The 6000-nt window shown below is 44.1% G+C and overlaps 1 protein-coding gene across 2 annotated transcripts in view; it reads left to right on the top strand.

Moving 5' to 3' along the window:
- The first annotated feature begins 513 nt into the window (after positions 1–513).
- ATP6V1C1 (ATPase H+ transporting V1 subunit C1) overlaps positions 514–6000 on the top strand; it is a 59731-nt gene continuing 54244 nt past the window's right edge. Inside the window, exon 1 of one of the 2 annotated variants that reach the window (XM_049853773.1) lies at positions 514–674. The gene's annotated coding sequence lies outside the window, so the exon portion shown is untranslated. Of the gene's footprint in view, positions 679–6000 lie in introns of both variants that reach the window. The other variant, XM_049853772.1, reaches the window with a different exon arrangement.

The raw sequence follows: 6000 nt of genomic DNA, 5'->3' as shown, positions 1-6000 counted from the left end.
ACATGCCACCCATGTCATCCCTCAACAAGAAAACGCACTCCACTTGGCAAGGGATGATTCGCTCAAGTAGGTCATCCTGAAATATTTAGCACAATGCATGGTACACAGTAAATACTTCATGAACATTTATGGAATTATGCTGGGAGTGGACAAACGGAAGGAAAACTTGAATCAACCCAAACGAAGTATCAAGGGTATTACTCAGAAAATGGGACTGTCCAAGAAAACCCCGAGTGGAGAAGCCTGGAGACAAGTTCTGGGTCGCAGAAACCTGAAGTGGAATAATGTTAGGGACGGTGGCGGTGACATTCACTTCTGGGGCACGAGACGCAACTCGGAACACTGGAAGACGCAGAAAACCACCCACACCCTGCAACAACGGTTCCCAGTCTCCTTCCGTCTCGGAGCCATCCTCCCGCGCCCGCCCCGCGTCCGAGTTCGCGGCGGCCGCGACTGCGACTGCGCAGTGGTGCGCGTAGGCGGCACAGCGCGAGCCCTGGTCAGCTGACTGCTCCGGCTTGCACGTGACTTTCTCCGTGGGTGCTCGGGTAGAGGAAGCCGTGAGGCCGGAGCATAGGTCGGGGAGTGATGGAGCGCTGAGCCGTTAACGTCTGCCAGGCTGTCTGTCTCCGTACCTGTTAGTGCTGGCACCTCCTCCTTTGACACCTTCCTGGGTCGGTGAGCGACGGTTACCCGGGTTGGGGAGTCGTGGCCAGGAAGAAGCTTGCGCTGCGGTCGCCGTCTGGGAGGGATGGGGGCGGGAGCGGGGCCGAGGCTGTGGCGTTGGCGCTGGAGCTGGCAGGGTGGCTATGGCTGGTTTCCTGGCGCCGGTTCTTCGCAACCTCGGGCCTTGGTTTCGTCTCTAAGGAAGAGGAAGAAAGGGAAAGGAAAGGTCCTAGAGGGTATTCAATGGCAGGGGCAGAAAAGAGATGAGACACAGCTGATCTGGGACTTTTCTCCTTGGGTGGGGGTCACAGCGAATCCACTCTTCCCGATTGAGGAGGATTAAAGGGGACAAAGTGGCCCAGGTGAGGACCTGGGGTGGTGCGTGTGTGAGGTCACAGCAAGAGCAAGAGCCTTCTCTGGGTGTTCGCGCGTGTGTGTGTGGAAGAGTGGCGGCTTAGAGGGTCTAAACCCAAACCCACTACGGGGGAGTAGATTCCGACTCATAGCGACCCTGTAGGGTAGAGGGTTTTAGGGTCGCTATGAGTCGGAATCGACTCCATGGCGCTGGGTTTGGTTTGGTTGAGGAGCCCTTAACTGCAGGCAGGGGGGTCTTGTAGAAGGCTCAAAGTTTCTGTAGGCTGGAGAAGTACAGGAATTCAGAGAACGCATACCTTTTTTTAGTGGAATGAAGGAAGGGTAGGCAAGAAACTCCTGAAAAGGAACTTGGGCGAAGAGTCACGTAAGGCAAATTGAATCACCTGAGAAACAGGAGTAAAAGGGAAGCTCATATCCTTTTCAGAGGAAAGACCTGGTATGTTAGGGAAACAAACATTTCACTGAGAGCTCACTACTGTTCTGGAAGTGGAGGAGTGGGATGTAAACAGTCCAGCGTTAGGAGTTTGCACCATTGCGGGGGAGATAAATCATACACATACCACACATTTCAGTTCCATAAGGCTATGAATTAAAAAAAGAAAAAGCTAGGTGCTTTGGCAATGTAGAGCAGGGACAGATGTATGAACTGGTGTTACCAGGGTAAACATCCTAGAGGAAGGAAAACTTGTATTGAGTCTTGGCAAACCAGTGGGATTTGAACAGGCAGAGAAAAATAGGGTAAACTTTAGGCAGGGAGAGCCATGGGGTTTGAGGGACAGAAGATGAAGAAAGAGTGGTTCTGGGGGAGTCAGAGTTCTGGTTTGTGGTAGATTTGATTTGTGGAGAAGTGGGAGATAAAGTTGAGGGTCAGGTGATAAAGGTAATGAAGACTTTGAATGATACTCATTTACTTATACATGCAACGAATATTTATCGAATGCGTGCTGTATGCCACATACTTTGCTGGAGTCCTGAGTGGTGCAAACAGTTAATGTGCTTGGCTGCTGACAGAAAGGTTGGAGGTTCAAGTCCACCCAGAGGCATCTATAAGGAAGGCCTGGTGATCTACTTCCAAAAAAATCAGCCATTGAAATCTGTATGGAGTACAGTTCTACTCTGAAACATAGGGTTGTGGTGAGTTGGAATTGATTTAGTGGCACCTGGTTTTTAGACTAGTGCTGATGCTAGGGCTATATAGTATAGAAAATAGAGTCCCTGGGGAAGGAACCCTGGTGGTGCAGTGGTTAAAGTGTTTGGCTGCTAACTGAAAGGTTGGCAGTTCAAACCCACCAGCTGCTCTGCGGGAGAAAGGTGTGGCAGCTTGCTTCCATAAAAATTTACAGCCTTTGAAACCCTATTGGGCAGTTCTTCTCTGTCCTATAGGGTTGCTATGTGTCTGAATCAATTTGATGTGCAGTGGGTTGATTCTCATAGAACTTCAGTCAAGTGGAGATGGATTTTCATAAGTAATCATGCAAATGTGAAATATGCTTTGAAGTAATATCAGAGAACTCTGTGAAATAGTTTACCAGAGACATGACCTCCATGGAAGGTTCAAAGAAAGCTTTGCCTAGTATATGACTTTTGACCTGAAAAGAGGAATAAAAATTTATTGGGGATATTAGGTGTGAGGGTATGAGTGAAAAGAGCATCCCAGGCTGAGGGAACAGCATATGCCAAGGAGTTGAATGAAGGCCAGCTTGGTTAAAACTTTTGAGGAAGGAGCAATGTAAGAGATGCGGGTGGGGAATGTTGGGGTAGGCTTGGCAGAAATTTTATCCTAAAAGCAGAGGGAAGCCAGTGACTATTATAGGCAAAGGAGTAGATCGATAGTGGAATAGATCAGATGTGACTTTTGAAAAGATAATTTTTGTGGAGAATGTGGAGTGTGGCAAAAGTGAATGAGGGGAGACCACCTAAGGAGTACATTGTAATTCAGCCAAGAGATGGCAAGGCAGTTTAAATTGTTTCCTGTAGGAGGTGGAGAACTGCTGAAGGATTTGAAGGCAGGATTCATTTTACTCAGGAATTACAGAGACTGTTTTAGCTGTATTCACTTTCAGAGGGGCTTAGGAGTTTGGGAAGGGAAAGAGTGATTAGATTCTATTTGCACACTTCATTGAGGTGGGAGGAATTTATTCATAGTTAGAGCTACTCCCTAAGTTGTCCTGAAGTACAGAGGGGAGGCTGGACCATTTTGGGGTTGGTAGGAGACCCCTTTGCAAAAATTTGTTTTGAGTTTTTTTTTTTTTTTTAGGAGACCCCTTTGCAAAAATTTGTTTTGACTTTGTAAATTTATCCTTTTGCAATGGCATTTATTCCATAGTAGCTTTTGTTGAAATGAAGTTAGTTATGGGAAAGACTCAGTTACCTTTCATACCTACTTTGTTCTCTCAGGTCTTTCAGGAAAGATAGATGAAAGTGCATAGATAGGAACCCATCCTAGACCCTTCGAGCTAAAGACAGATACAGTGATTTGTCTATGTCTGACATAACATCCACAGTCTTCTGACTGCTGGTGTATTGTTCCTGTTGATGACCTACACAGTACTTAACAGTCACATCTAGAGAAGAGGATGAGTTTCTTGAAGTGCGTTGGAATCTTTGACTCAGCACTTTTGGTGGACTTTTTCTAGTTGGACAGCTTCGGGGATTTGGCAGTGATGGCTAGTACTTAAAAATCTACTTCCCTATAAGCTCAGGTAAAGCTAGCCAATTTACAGGTCAGGTGGAGGAGATAATAAGCAACAAGGTGAGCTGAAATTGCTTAGGTTGTCAGTCATGGCTCTTGGCAACAAGCAAGTCTCACGTTGTGTTGAAGGGTTGTGTCTCAGAAGCCCCGGATCGTTTTCTCTTGGTATACCATGCAGGACCTAGATAAAATCTAAAGAAACAGTTCTCGGGATCTGGCTAAAGTAAATGCTGAAGGCTATGTGGTTAGGGTAATTCTGCTTTTAAAACTGGACAGGAAATACTCTTTATTTTTTGGTATGTTAGTGTTAAAAACCAGAGAAGCAAACCCGTTGCTGTAGAGTCGATTCCAACTCGTAACGACCCTATAGGATTCTGATTTACGTCAGTTTTTACAACCTAAAGAGAAACTTCGGGGGTTCAAAAATATGACTCTGTGATGATTTCAACAACTTGTGAGGTAATTCCATTGTCCAAGGAGGAAAACTGGGATGCCAGAACAAACCTTTGCAAAAGGATCTTCTTGTAGTCTACCAGTCCCTAGGCACTCAGTCGTCTTTTTAGACTTGAGTCTGATGAGGGGTGACTACAGTTCGGAATACCAGTCTGCCAGTTGCTGTTGGGTCAGTTCTGACTCAGGGTGACCCATGTGTGTCAGAGTAGAGCTGTGCTCCCGAGGGTTTTCAGTGACTGATTTTTCAGAAGTAGATGGCCAGGGCTTGCTTCTGAGATGTCTCTGGGTGGACTCAAACCTTCAATCTTTCAGTTAGCAGCCGAGCATGTTAACTGATTTGTTCTTGTACATATCCTGATCTATCTGCTTTTCCTTTTTTGGATGTGGAATCATATATCACTTTAGTTGTAAATTCAGGTTGGATTTCCATTTCATTGATGCTTTTAATACATAATTGAAGCCATTAGCCTAGTACCCTGGGAAAGATAGCCCAAACAGTCAAAAATTTCCTATTGATACAAGTGACCCTTAGAACTAGAATTTCACAAACATTCTTTTCCAGTAGGAAGTCTACTTTTAACAGCACCATTGTGTAAATCTGCTATACATCTATTGCATTAAAAAAGGAGAGGGGGGTTAGTGGAGGAGAAGTGCTTTGGGTACATCACGGGATAGAAGATTGGATCCTTGGCTTCATATCTAACATGAGATTTATGTGCATGTGTGTTTTAAAATAAAATGCCAGATAAATTTAAAAAATGGTGTTGCATGGAAAGATTAATGTTACCTTCTAGGATATTTTAAGCAAACTATCAACGAATAGGAAGATATTTCTAAAATATTTTGATTAACAGATGGACTAATTTTATCATGAAAGTTTTCCTTGTGAATCAGCCTACAGTTTAGTGTTTCTGCGTGGGTGCTGTTGACATTTTGGGCTAGACTATCCCTTGTTTAACCCCATCCACTAAATGCTGATGATAGTGACCCCCACATTAGGACAGCCCCAGATGCTCCCATACATTGCCCAACTCCCCCAGAGGAGAGGTACCATTTGGTTGAGAAATACCTCATGTGGTGCCTTTATTTTTTGGATGAATGTTGGAGGCACTGTTAAGTGAAATGCATTTTACTAGATGCTGGGTATACAGCTTTTAAGAGTAATATTTTAATGAATTAGCATATACTTGAATTCAGATAATTTAAAATTCAATTTTTGATGTTTTAATGTTGCAGTGCCTTTAGTATAAAACTATAGAAACTATATTCAGATATCACTTTGAGGAACTTGTCGGTTGTAAAAACTACAGGAATAACTCAGAGGTTCCCTTCAGTTCCAGTAAAATGTATGGAGTCACTTGGGCAACTAATTTTATTAACTGTTCCCTTATCTGCAGATGGGGGTAGGGGTAACATCTACATTGAAGGAATTAAGTAAATCACTTAGCATATTAAAATGCTTATTATCATTGGGCAGAGCACATAGTACATAGTAAGTGGCTGTCATTACCAGTAAACAATTTCAGGCTTACTGAAATGATGAATTGGGGAAAACGAACTTATTTTAAGTCTTTAACTTGATGAATTTCAGCCTAGAATACATGTGGTAGATATTAGCATTTAATGAAATGTGGTATTTGTTGGGATCCAGTTTCAGTGACTTTTATGAATTACCAGCCCCTCCAAAAAGGGAAGTAACAAGTTGGGAGCCATGAGTGTAGATTCAGGGAATCCCCTGGCATGGAAGAAATTGTTTGCTCTTTGGATCACTGGTGACTTGTCTGTGGCAGAGAGGGGCTCTGAGAGTTGGGAAG

Source organism: Elephas maximus, chromosome 15 (genome assembly GCF_024166365.1).
Source record: "Elephas maximus indicus isolate mEleMax1 chromosome 15, mEleMax1 primary haplotype, whole genome shotgun sequence".
NCBI lineage: Eukaryota > Metazoa > Chordata > Mammalia > Proboscidea > Elephantidae > Elephas > Elephas maximus.
This window is presented reverse-complemented; position numbering and strand designations above follow the sequence as displayed.